Genomic DNA, 13,740 nt, shown 5'->3' with positions numbered 1-13,740 from the left:
GGGGTGGAACGAGGGGAAAGGGCGGTTTGTGGCAGTTGTAAAGAGTGTGATGACAGGGGCATGGGGCAGGGGGGGCACTTTCCTCTGTGTGTGTGTGTGTGTGTGTGTGTGTGGAGGCGTGAAGAGGTTGCCAACTATTTTTGTAGACGGCAGCTGCTGCTGCTGCCGCCGCCTCTTCTGCCTTTGTTCCGCTCTCTCTCCCTGTCTCTCGCTCTGCCTCGCATCTTCTCTTGTCGGTGAGTTGTAGGCCAGGCCAAAAGCATAAAATTAAAATGCGAAAAATGCAGACAATGGGTCGCACCGAAGGAAAGAGACAGAGAGGGGCCGAGGGGGCATGTTCTGTGTGTGTGTGTGTGTTGAAAAGTGAAAAAAGCGCAGCTGAGGAGCATGTCATCCTCCATCAAAGGCACCAGCAGCGCCCACCCATTCTCCTGCAGCGATGCTGCTTCTCCTGCCTGCCTTCTGCTGCTTCTCCTGCCTGCCTTCTGCTGCTTTCCGTTGTTGTTGGTTTTGTTCTCGCACTTCAATCAGTCGCTGACGCTGCCACTGCCACGATTCGGTTTGAGAACAACCATATCTACATATGTACATACATATATGCATGTACCTGCATCTGCATCTGTGGCAGTGCCTCTGCTTGCAGCTGTATCTCTGTAGCCTCTGTAGCTGTGCCTCTGCCTGCAGCTATGGCTGTGTGCCTCTGCATCTGCATCTCTACCTCTACCTCTGCCTGCCTTCATTTGTATCTGTATCTGTATCTGCAGCTCTACCTCTACATTTGTATCTCTGTATCTCTGTGTCTTTTCCCCCTTGTATTTTCGCTTTTGGCCATAATATTCTTGGCCCATAATGCGTCTTAAATTTTGTGACCCACTTAAGGGAATGGAAAATGCAAAGCTGCAGCTGCTGTTGCAGCTTATGGCTAAATGTTGCACAGAGTTAATTTGCTCTAGAGTTATGCAAATGTATCTCTGTATCTATCTATCACAGATAAGCCCACACCACACACACACACACACACACTCACACACACAAAGCAAATGAGAAATATCTCTCACATAAAACAGCCGAGAGACACGAGTATTTATCGCTTTGTATCTGCAGCCATGACTTTGTGACTGACACGCTTATTAAGATACGTAATGTATCTAAGTATCTATCCATCTTTTTGGAAGCTACCCAATTAACAGCTGGGCCCACACCTCTCAACCTCATAACAATAAAATCAAATCAAATTATAAACAAAATAAAAACTCAATTGAAATGCCGGAAATCTGTATGGCGCGTGGAAAGACATGAGTAAACACACACACAAGATACATTTGTATCTTTCGAATCGCTTTTCACATTCCACTTAAAATTCGACACTATAATCGATAGATTTAATGCGATAATTGATCGTTGGAAAATCGTTGCAAAAACTTTGTGCACAAAGTTCTCACATTGCAACAACTTTTGTTCCGAAGCCCGAACTCCCTCCCGCCCATTGCCATTTGTAGTTTTCTAGTTTGTATCTGTATCTCTGTGCGTGTGCGTGTGTGTGTGTGCTGCATCCGCTTGTGGGCAGCATTTGGAGAACCGTGAAAATATGCAGATAACTAATATTAACTTTTGTGCGCTGTTCCAAAGCATGAATGAAGCGTGGAAACGGAATATGTAGTCGTTAGACGAACGAACGAACGAACGAATGAATGAATGAATGGCATGAATGGCTTGAAAAACACTGCTCTAAACCAGACCTACAACTATAGAGAGAAAGAGAGAGACAGAGTGAGGGAGGAAGGGGCAGAGTTGAAGGGGGCAGCACTGATTCCGCTTCAATGCAGCGCTCCACTCGCTAGCAAGCATTGTGGCAGATCATCTTTGGGTTTCCGATTCTCGTATGCAAAATATAATAAAAAAAAAACGCAACAGCCAGAACCCCGAACCGATTCACGATCCACGATCCGCATCGATATGGGCAGCACTCTATGCCCAGGAGGAAGGGCTGCTATCGTCTGGGGGGGTGGGGGGTTCTATTTATGGTCACACTTTTCAAATTCAAACAAATGGAATGGAGCCCATAACAGCCGCACGCAGTTGACCCACACGGCTAGGGGGCAGCGCCACTCTCTCTCTTCTCTCCTCTCCTCTCGTCACTCTTTGCATATGGATTATTCAGGTGGGTGTGTCCGGCTGTCCCTCTCTCTCTCTGTGGACCCACATCTGCTCTGTTGTGTGTCCAAATGGCCAACAGCTAGGGGCAAGAGGGGCTTTTGTGGCCACGGTAGAGTGCAAGTTCGGGTTACCGTTGCTTTTTGGTGACCATTTTGCATGTGGGCGGGGCCCACGGTTCAAAGGCGGTGAATGGGCACAAACTGGAGCATCAACTAGATACAATTTTGTCCCTTGCCGCCGGCTAACATTCGATTCTTAGACAAAGTCAAAGCTTAAAGGCATCACAGCACATTTCAACGCCTTGTTTTCCATGTGACACAGATTTTCTTTATGGCCCTAACTCTCGCTAACCCCCCAGCACCCCGCCATTGAACTTTGGGCGCTCGCCCCCCCTCACCGCTGCTGCCTGCTGATGTCTTGACTTTTTGGTTTACGAGAAATCGTTTCGATAACTGAGCAGAGAACTCTGATGCTGCCACCGCCGCCGCCGCTGCCGCTGGGCATTATATGTTTTTATTGCCAGCGGCAGCTGACAGAGAGAGAGAGAGCGAGCGAGAGGGCGTACACACGCCCCCTGCTACCACACTTCTCCTCCCCCATAGAACAGCTGTCGCCAATGATGGCTGGCGTCTTGGCTGCTGCTAGCTTACTGCCTGCCCGGCTGGCTGCCTAGCGGCGGCATTCGCCATTTTTGTATCTTTAGCGAAAAGAAAATTAAATGAAAACATATAAGCAAAAGTACTTTCGGCATCTCATGAGTCGCGTCTCGTCGCGTCGCGTCGCGTCGCGTTGCTTATAAAGAAAAATCTCTCAAGTAAGGAGAATTTCACTTGTAGCCAGTAGCCAAGGCGACAAACGGGAAAAGAGCCCAAAAGAGTGCCACAGGGAGAGGCTGGTGGGGGTATATGAATATGGAAGAGCAACGAGAGGGGGACCAGGGGGGTGCGCATTATAATTTTAGATTTATGTACAGGGTGTCTCTGCCGCTGGCTAAAACATACAGCTACAGATACAGATACAGGGACTTTGCCCCCAAGACAGGGCATAAATTTATATAAGCCAAAAAGGCAAAAAGATTTAAGGAATTGAAAGCTCACAGAAATGTCCTCGAGGGGCGCGCCCAGTGTTCCCGGTAAAGTATCTATCTCCCTCGCTCTGTACGTGTAGTATCCCAGGAATACGTTTGTTGTTCGAGGAATGTTTTCCCAGCGAAAACATTCGAATTCCGGGGAAATATCTTCATTCTAGTTGAAATCTAGCAATCAATCGGAAGAGGAGCAAACACCCTCTACAAGAGAAAAGTCTTGGCAACAAAACGCCGCGGCATTATTTTTCTTCTATATCTTTCCTCTATCCCCAGGGGCGACATTTCCCATTGGTTCTCCTCTCTCTCTCTCTCTCTCTCTCTCTCTCTCTCTATCTATCTATTTCTCTATAGAGAGAGAAACCGCGTGGGTTATTTCGAAACTGCTGGCATTTCTAGGAGCAGCAGCAGCAGTTCTTTATGCGACGTTTTGATATTCCCAAGCATTTCATCAGCGACGAAATGCAACTAAAAATATCACACACAACATTAACTATATATATTTTACCTTCTTTTCTGTTGGGTTTTCTCTCTCTCTATCTCTCTCTCTCTGTTGCAGCTACTACCAGAATAATGTAGCTGAAAAAACTTTCCACTAACTCGGATTCACTTTTGTTCGACAAACTTAACAATTTTTTTGGGGCGCCTATGTGGGGCTCTAACGTAAACGGCTTTAACTATATATTAGCACCTCTTTTGTTGTTGTTTAGTATTTGTTTTGCATAAATTTTGTATCTTTTATCACTTTTTATATGGATTACGGTGCACGCATTGATGGATTTTTTTTTATTGATTTTTACTTGAAGAATCTTTTCAATTGGAGCCACGAATGAACGAACGATGACTGAAAGAAGTTTAAGGGTTTTAATCATTCATTCATTCATTCACTTCATATCTGATATCATATCATATGTGGGCGTAGTTGGGGGTGTGGTGTGTTTGTTGGAATGTTGACTGTTGGTTGGTCCAAAGCATCGTTTATCCACTCATCAAATGGCGTTCAGAAAAAAGGTCAACAGAAAACCAGTCCAAAAATTTGAATAAACAAATTTTCTAGCTTTTCCATCCACCACCCACCAAAAAAACCATACATGTTAAGGATCGAAGGGAGGGGAGGTGTGTGGGGTAATGGGTGGAAAGGGTTGCTATTGCTGTTGTTGTTGCTTGTTGTTTATCGTGGGCATTACGTATACGCAACGTGTGCGAAACGGCAACACAAGGGACACAAACCGAAAGCGGAAAGGGAAGGAGTTTGTGGGAGGAAGAGAATGAAAAGAAGTGGCAATAGGGGTGTAGGAGGAGGAGGAAGGACGACGACTGTCAAGAGGCAAAAGGGGGGGAAAAGAGCGACGAGGAAGCGAGATGGAGAGAGAGCGTAATAGAGAAAGAGAGCGCGTCGTATTTTGATATGGCTGTGTGACTATTTTCTGGGTGAAACAGGAAGGGGTCTGGAAGTTGAGGGGGGGGCGGGGATTCGGTAAGGGTAAGGGAAAGCGGGAAATGGCGATGGCTAGATTACGGGGGAGTTGGGGTGGTGGGCAGCCAGCAGGAGGAGCACGATTTCGCCTGTGGTATACACACAGAAGAAAATGTTACAACATAAAAAAGGAGGAACAACAACAAACATAAAAACACACAAATTTTGTGTGTCACACGCATAAAGAAAAGAATTGTTTTGTTCCTCTGCTTGTCCCTCTCCACCCTCCCCCCCACTACTTCCTGCTTCTGTTTTGGTCTCTTTTTTGTCACTATCCTTTAGTCCGTTTCTCTGTTTCTCTCTCGCTGTCTCTTAGAACGTTGTTCTCGGCTTCCCAACGTCTTCTAATATCATTTCCATTCTTCCGAGAATGTTCTCAAGGTTTCTTCTTATCTCTGTTTCGTGTCTCTTGGTTTGTCTTCCTTCTCCGTCTCCTGTATCATTTCTTTCCATATTCTCTGTATTTTCTCTGCTCTCTGTCTCCTGTCCCTTTTAACTCTTCTCTGCTTTAATTTCTCTCTGTGGAAGGGATCTGTTTGCTCCTGTTTCTCAGTCTTGCTTCTCAGTTCTTTGTCCCTATTCTCTTCACTGTCCTCGGCTACTCTTCTATCACTTCCCTTCGCCTCTATTTCTCCGCTTTCTCTTTGTCCTACCTTCTCTATAATGTAATGTGTTTTTCTGGCGAAAACAGTTCTGTGAGCCTCAAAATCAAGTACGTTCTCACACACAGAATTTTCCATATACAACAGACGTCTGTCTGTCTGTCTATATATATATATATATATAGTATCTTCTATATGTACATACATATGTATGAGTATGTCTTTTATTATGGCTCACACACATTAACTTTTTGGCCGAAATAGTAGTTCCCGCTGTCGCTCTGTCGCCTCTGTCTTTCTCTTGTCCGTTGGTTGACTTTTGTCCGCGCGGCCAACACTTAAAAGTCGTTCGTGTTGTATTTTTTTTATGGCTTTTTTGGCGAAAAAAACGCAGTTAAAAAAAATACAGAGTGCGGGGCCTGGGGAGAGGGGGGCAGACGATGTGGTAACTGTTTGTTGTTAAATGTTGTAGTTGTTGCTGTTGCAACAGCAGCGGCAGAACGCATGAAAACTGGCACACACACAGACACAAGCATACGCACACACATATACAACAAATACACATACAAACACAATACGCTGCTGACGACTGCGACGCTGGCTTCGACGCTAAAATGTAGAACTTTTTTTTTTGTATTTTTTTTATTATTTTCTTTTTTTTTTGTTCAAGACAAAAAAACGTGAAAATTTTTCAACGCGCGAAGCGACTGCGACCGACGCTTTTTTTGGCCGAGTAGCGGGCAGAGCAGAGAACGCGGAGAACCGAGAACACGGGCGGGCACAGCACAGCACAGCACACGGCGAATGTTGAACGTTGAACGGAGGAGAACGAACACGGAGAATGCCAAAGTGAAATCGAAAAGTGTTGCAATCACAACGACGATAGAACAACGACTCAGCGGCGGCCAGCGAGCGTCGCCCCACTTGGGGGCCCAAAAAGAGCCGAGAGCAGTAGCAGAGACCCAGCAGAGGAGCCCGAGTAGCGAGGCAGCGCAGTCAGCGTCAGCTGAGTAAGATAGACCGAGAGAGAGAGAGAGAGCGCGAGAAAGATAGAGAGAGAGAGAGAGAGAGAGAGAGAGAGAGAGTGGGAGCCAAACACAAAACATGTGCTGCGCTCTCTCTTTGGGGCTGCGCTTGCTCTTTGAGCGCGGCATTCAATCGACGGCCAAGGGATGCACTGCACTGATGCACGTGCGTTCGTGTATATTAGTGGGTGTGCATGTGTGTGTGTGTGTGTGTGTGTGTGTGTGTGTGTGTGTGTGTGTGAAAGAGATTACAATAAACACATTTTAGCAATATTACATATTTGGCCTATTTATTAAACAGGCACTGCCTCTTCTCCCACAAGTGGGTGGTGGGTGGTGGGGCCAAAGGGAGATATGTATGTATGAAGGTGTGTCTGTGTGTCAGTGGGAGAGGGGGTGGTGCGATTAGAGTTGTTGACGGTGACGACGACGCAACAGCGACGCAGCTGCCAAGAACAGTGCTCCAATAACGAACGGTAAACGTCTGTGATTATCTGGTTGCAATTTCGAGATATTTTCAATTGGTATTTTACATAAGAAAAAGTCGGTATGTAACAGAAACGAGGAAATAAATAAGAAGTAAATTATGGGATTTTCAGCTAATTGCAGTTGTTGAGCTACTGAGCTTCTTCAGTAGCGTTGTATTGCGATATTATTAAAAAGGCGATGATTGTTCAGTTAATGTATTCACAGTTTATTGTACTTAAGTTAATATATATATTTTTTATCCAAAACTAGCGAAAGGTGTGCGGATTTGATAACGAGAGTTAACGATGGGTCGATTGAAGACGCGGGGCCGGTTCAAGACTGTTGAAGTTGTTAGATTTATGTAAGGTTTAGTTTAGAACTCTGTGGCAGGCAGGTCACTGTGCCAGACAGCAAAACGTTTAACGACGGTGATGATCGAATCTGAAGTGTCTTCTGCTTTCTCTGACGAGCCTCCCCCACAGCGGCTGTCGAACGCCGACAGAGAGCAAAGCACCAGACAGAGCATAAGCAAAGCAAACAAAACAGTAATAAAGAGAGACGTTACTTTTAAGAGATGTTACATTTAAGAGATGTTACATATGGTCTCTTTGCTCATTGTGCTGCCATGGGCCGGCGCTTAGCCGAACATACTCCCCCCTTGAAGAGCACGGATCTTTAACGTCCTTATTTTGCAGCATTGTTGTTGTCTTCAGCACCGTCTTCAGTACCGCTACTCCGGACTTTATTTCTGACCCTATGCTGGGTCGAGCGAGGGGCCACTTCAGATGAGCTACCTGAAAATAGAGAAGCAAAAAGTGGAGCTGCCTTGAGAGACGGAGAAACCTCTCCTGCAACTATCCATCCCAGTTTGGTCTCCTGAAGACGTGGCAGTCCAGTTCCCAACTTGATATTGCCAGGGCATAGAAGCTCGAAGAACAGAGCCGCTCCAATCAGAATATCAACTGGCTGGGGCTGGTGAAACTTCTGATCCGCCAGAGGTATGTTGGAGGGCATGTTCCAGCGATTAATGTCCTGGATACCGTTGGGTTGGTTACCCGTAATGGTTGGAGCAATAAGTGCCGTAATGGTCGCGGCATAGTTGGACGCGTATGATTCCAGTTGGATATCGACGCAGCATCCTTCGGATATGGCACACGAATCGCCTAGACCAGAAACGGAAACTTCCGACTCTTTCTTCTGTAGCTGCAACTGTTGAGCCAGACGAGAAGTGACGAAATGCACCTGCGATCCAGAATCGAGCAGGGCACGGCAAGGAATCAACATCCCGGAGCGACTCCTTACGCTGATTATGGCAGTGGGCAAAATCACAGCGTCCCGTCGATGACTCTGGGCCAAGAGCGACGTGGCTGACGATGTTACGGCATGTTCAGCGACAGAGGGTATCGCGGGAATTCGTAGAGTCGATGTTGATTTGACGAGTTGAGGCAGAATGGCTTGAGAAGTGTAGGACGAAACTCGAAATGAAGTAGTGTGTGATGCTTAGCACCACATACTCGGCAGGATCGTGACCGACATTCACCTTGCTGATGGCCTGATCGGAGGCAGTTGGTGCATAGGGATAGCTTATTAGCTTCCTGGAGCCGAAGTCGAGGAGAAAGGTTGCTGAATTGAGAACATCGATATATCGAATGTCCGGTGTCGCCGCAGAGCGCGCAGGCAATCGGCTTGAAGGTAGTTGCAACTAGGCAGTGTTTCCGATTGCTATTAGTGTACATTTCCTTAGCGTGCTCCTGAGTCTCCAACCTCTGGCATCTCTGCTCCAGAAAAGCGGTAAATTGCTGGCTTGTGGGTATGCTATCCATTGACGAGCATTCCTCCCACTTGGCTTGTGTGGCGCTGTCCACTTTCTGTAGCAGGATATGTATCAGAATGCAGTCAGCTATCTGGTCCTTTGTCCCCATACTCTGCAAGGCCCGCAGATTGGCATTTACAGTATCTGACAATGACCGGAGCTGGGACACAGACGAGGTCTCAATACGCTGCACACCCAAAATGTCGGTGACATGTGCCTGAAATATTAAACGCTTGTTATTGAATCGTTTATTAAGAAGGTCTAGGGCGATGGGATAGCTGGCGTGGCTGAATTCTAGCGAAGAGATTGTGTCTAGAGCAGGTCCTTTCAGGCAGGATCGTAGGTGCTGCAGCTTCTCCACATTCGTTAGGTCAGAATCCTTGTCAATTATGGAGGCAAACATGCCCCAAAACGCAGCATATTTCGCGTAGCCCCCGCTGAATTGGGAAGCTTTAATTCCGGCAGGCGAGGCCGACTCTGCACTATGACTGTAGCTGGGGCCTCTCCAACATGATCCGTCCGCATTGTTGAGCATGGGAGCATTGTGGGCTGCCGCTTGTTCAACTCGCGCTTCATACGAATTTCCAGCATGACCACGCATTCGTCAAACTCCTCCCTCAAGGGACTGCCAATCTCATCGAGATCAATCCTCTCCAGGGCATTATGGTGCTCGTTGAACGAAGCGACCAGATCCGCTAGCAACTTTAGTCGCACATTTAACTCCTCCTCACTGAGTTCCCCAATCCTCTCCTTGCCGACGGCAGTTTCCATCTCCGTGCTGCTCCTACCATGGATTGCACCTTGCGCTTGTTGAATGCAGCTTCCGAATCGACGAACAAAGGTGAGGGGGAGAGATTGAAGGGGTGCTATTAGAAGCCATCGTGTATGCTCAGTAGAAAGCTGGGTTTAGAGTCACTGAGCGAGTGTAGAGGTTAACAGCCGGTGAATAACCTCGAGCAGTTTTACATGAACTGTACAATCGATCGCAGCGCTCAAAACACACGGTCTTGCAGTTTTACAGATCAGCAGCGTGAGCTAACAGTTTGAAACGCACTAAACTTGTGCATCCGACAACAACAAAGGCATGCACACTGAGAGCACGAAACCGAAACGAAACAGCAGCAAGCAAGCAGACCGCAAAGCAGATGACGCGAGAACCGTTTCTGTTGCTTGTGCACATACGACAAACCGAAAAAACCGTGGTTCAAAGCCAATTTATCCAACGAAAATGTTATGTTTTTTGTGATACAATTTAAAGAGTTTATGTTTATATCACGTCGGGGTCACCAAATGTTGAGCTACTGAGCTTCTTCAGTAGCGTTGTATGCGATATTATTAAAAAGGCGATGATTGTTCAGTTAATGTATTCACAGTTTATTGTACTTAAGTTAATATATATATTTTTTATCCAAAACTAGCGAAAGGTGTGCGGATTTGATAACGAGAGTTAACGATGGGTCGATTGAAGACGCGGGGGCCGGTTCAAGACTGTTGAAGTTGTTAGATTTATGTAAGGTTTAGTTTAGAACTCTGTGGCAGGCAGGTCACTGTGCCAGACAGCAAAACGTTTAACGACGGTGATGATCGAATCTGAAGTGTCTTCTGCTTTCTCTGACGAGCCTCCCCCACAGCGGCTGTCGAACGCCGACAGAGAGCAAAGCACCAGACAGAGCATAAGCAAAGCAAACAAAACAGTAATAAAGAGAGACGTTACTTTTAAGAGATGTTACATTTAAGAGATGTTACATATGGTCTCTTTGCTCATTGTGCTGCCATGGGCCGGCGCTTAGCCGAACAGCAGTATTTTTTGATAGCTTTAAAAGTAATCTATCAATATGTAATCCCCTCCATAGATTACAAAACTAGACCTTTCACCATACGTGATTGAGAAACCACCGGGGCATGGCCTGAAACTGCGGTTTATAGGGTAAATTACATTGATTTTGGTAGATTTAGTAGCAACAATGGAACCATAGCAAAGATCGATCTGCAAGGGTTTATGTACATCATTCTCAGTTCACTTCACGAGTAGTTCCAGGGTGAATCAGTGCATTTAAATATGAGAAGCAAATAGAAGCAGTTCCATTCAACACTTGCTATGTGAACATTGCTTTCCCTTATGGGAAACCATAAGCTGTGCTACTACAGCTGTACTTATTGTAGTCCCAACTAATTATAGTTACGAGTATTAGTATTATAAATGATTCTCATGGGGGGGATATCAACGAATTTCGTAGGTAACTTCCACTCAACAAGCAGTACACATCGTGCACACGTGTAAAGCAGTGCAACTTCTATTGTCACACCATTCTCATTCTCATTCCCATATGAGAGAGTACGTCCCAAAGCAGCGACGCTGACGGCAACAGAGTCAGCTATATGCCTGGCCAAGCAAATACAGTTATGTTTTGACTGCTACCCCCCACTCCCGTACCCTCCCATATGACCATTGTTGCGTTTGTTTGTGTGCGTGTGTGCGAGCGAGTTAGTTTTTCATTCTTTTTGTTCCATTTTCGTTGATTCTTTACTTATTGTGCAATGATCCATGGCCATTTAATTGCTTTTCGTTTTGGGTTTTTGGCTACAGCAACAACAACAACAACAGCCTTCCAGCAGTTGTTCTCTTTCTCCTCTCCTCTCCTCTCTGCTCTGCTCTGCTCCTCTCCTTCTCTTTCGCTTTGCGCTAGGCTGCACTTCAAATGCTCAATTGTTGTCTATCAAGCACCCAATCCCCCCTCCTTTCCAACAGCACCACCCGCTCTTTTGTCATTGTGGGAGGACGCATAAATAACGCCAGCCACTGATAAAAAATGGGCGAAGGGCGAATCTAAAGCTCGTAATTATGGCCAGAGACCGGGCCCGGGCCGAGCCCGTCAGTCCGTCAGCCAGCCATCGCTTTTATCAGCGCTTTACGTTTCCACTTACATAATCAGAAAAATACAAAAACAGAAAAGATGAAAAACACGTTGGAAAATCGCTCTCTGGGCTCGTACGTGCGTGTGTGGGTGCGCTTGTGCTTTTCTCTGTTTGTGAAGTTGGAAAATTTAAATTCCATCAAAAGCAGCAGCAGCAGCAGCAGAAACAGCAGCAGAAGCAGAATCATCAGCGACAGAGACAGAGAGAGAGAAACAATCATGATAATTAAATTGGGTTCACTGAGGCGTATACTTAACATTAAAACCAAAGCCAAAAGCAAACAAAAAAAAAAGTAAAAACCAAAAGACAAGCAACGCCAAAAGCAGTGGGAGAGCCAAAAGGCAAAAGTAAAAACAGGATACAATCCAAAGGCATTTTGTTAGTAGGAAGAGCAACGGTAAAGCTACCGCTAAAGGAAACGTGTCAGATTTTCCTTAAAAAAATCCATCGGCAGAAAAGTTAACGTGCCAACAGCAGCTGCAAAGCCAAATCCAAATTCAAAACCATGAAGAAAATCCAAAAAGCAAATCAAATCCAAAATCATCTCTCGTCAACACAAAATTTTCCTCGGCTCTCAGTCTCTGTCAGCGTCTACGTCAACGTCAATGACAGCGTCAGCATCACTGCCTGCGTCTCTGTCTTCGTGTCCGTCTCCGGTTTGTCGACGCCTCAGGAAAACGCACACAGAAAAAATATAAGAAAAACCAACAAAAAATGCTTTAAAATATAAAAAAAGAACCTTCAACTGCAAAAGAGCAGGAGTGTGGGCTCGGGGAAGCGGTAGGAGCAGAGTGGGAGTGTGAAGGAGGGGAGGTGATTCGTAGCGGAACAAAAAAATTATATAGGTTAGCGCTAGCCTTCGCATCCCTATCCTCAATTGGAACTCGTGCTATATACTAGGGATCCAGAGTGAAAGAGAGAGCGGACGAGAGAGAGAGAGAGAGTTTTGCAAGAGAGCGGTAGAGGTGACTGAGTGAGGGGGGAATGCAAAAGTGGGGCGAACTCCCACGCAGTCGGAAGCCAACCACCCACCCATCGACAACAATGGAGGAGGAAGAAACCGGAAATACTTCTACGAAAGTGCGGAATACTCTTTTAAAGTTAAAAACATGGAAGGGATCTTCTTCCGAGAGAGTGAGATGATAAACTTAGAAAGTGGATAAATACTCGTACATTAATAAGGATTAACTAGACAGAATGCTATAGTCGACAGAGAACAACATAAAAATATTCTTCGTTCTCGCAATTAATACATTTCAATGAATGTTGGTATTTAGGTAGAAAGTACCCATAGGGTACCCATAGGTTGTTCCAACTATAAATTTACAGTACCACAGTTGAACACTAAAAAGTACAAAAATAAAAGAAAGGAAGCGTTCCCCCAAAGAAACATCCATCCCGTGGACAACTTTCACTCTATTTTTAATAGACCAAGAAAAGAGAGAGAGTGTGTCCCCGCCTTAACCATTCTTGATACTGTTATCAATTAAATGACTCTTCATTACGGCCTCCCTTTGGGTGTCGTCTAATCAATTCCCACAGGCGTGCGACCCCAACCCCGGTAATAGGGCAAAACCGAAAATCAAAGCCACTTTTTGCGCTCTTAAGTGCAAAAATCAAACATACACCCCCCAAAGAGACCACCCACACGAAGCTCTCTCTCTCAACGCTCTCTCTATCTCTCTCTGGCTCCGACTGTGAATGAATCTTTCTCTTTCACTCTTTCCTATCGCTCTCTCTCTTAGCTGCTCTTCGTGTGCATTATTTATTGCTCTTATACAGGCAGCGTGCTCCACTGTCAGTGTCAGTCCGTTCCGCCTCCGCCTCCACAGGGCTCTCTCTCTTTCTAACTACCCTCTCTCTGGTAGTCGGTCTCTCTGTTGTATAGGCCATGTGCGTGGGCCCCGTTAACTAGTAAACCAGCAACCTATAATGGCTCCTCTTCCGTGTTGTTATCCGTATCCTTAAGCGTATCCTGTTGGAGCATGAGCACCAGCTGCCATGCCGTCTCTCTCTCTGTTTCTCTCCGTCACCCTGTCGCTCTCTGTTAACGTTGTTTGTTTTGCTTTGGGCCTGGTTGTATAATAAATAACTTTGAAATAAATCAAATCAGAAATAGCCAAAACGGACACATGTTAAATGGACCGAGAAATGTAAGCGGGAGGCGCGCACACACGTTCGCCCATCCATCGCATCCA

The 13,740-nt window shown here is 45.9% G+C and overlaps 1 protein-coding gene across 8 annotated transcripts in view; it reads right to left on the bottom strand.

Annotated features, from left to right (window-relative positions):
- Positions 1-13,740, bottom strand: part of LOC111068613 (protein boule) — a 34,634-nt gene that overhangs the window by 18,942 nt on the left and 1,952 nt on the right. Inside the window, exons 1-2 of one of the 8 annotated variants that reach the window (XM_022358213.2) lie at positions 5,888-6,215; positions 3,750-4,085 (exon numbers count right to left, since the gene is read on the bottom strand). The exons of 6 other annotated variants lie outside the window; for them this stretch is intronic. The gene's annotated coding sequence lies outside the window, so the exon portion shown is untranslated. Of the gene's footprint in view, positions 1-3,749; positions 4,086-5,887; positions 6,216-13,740 lie in introns of those variants that run through there. One more of the 8 variants, XM_022358214.2, reaches the window with a different exon arrangement.

Source organism: Drosophila obscura, unplaced genomic scaffold (assembly GCF_018151105.1).
Source record: "Drosophila obscura isolate BZ-5 IFL unplaced genomic scaffold, ASM1815110v1 contig_1, whole genome shotgun sequence".
Lineage (NCBI taxonomy): Eukaryota > Metazoa > Arthropoda > Insecta > Diptera > Drosophilidae > Drosophila > Drosophila obscura.
This window is presented reverse-complemented; position numbering and strand designations above follow the sequence as displayed.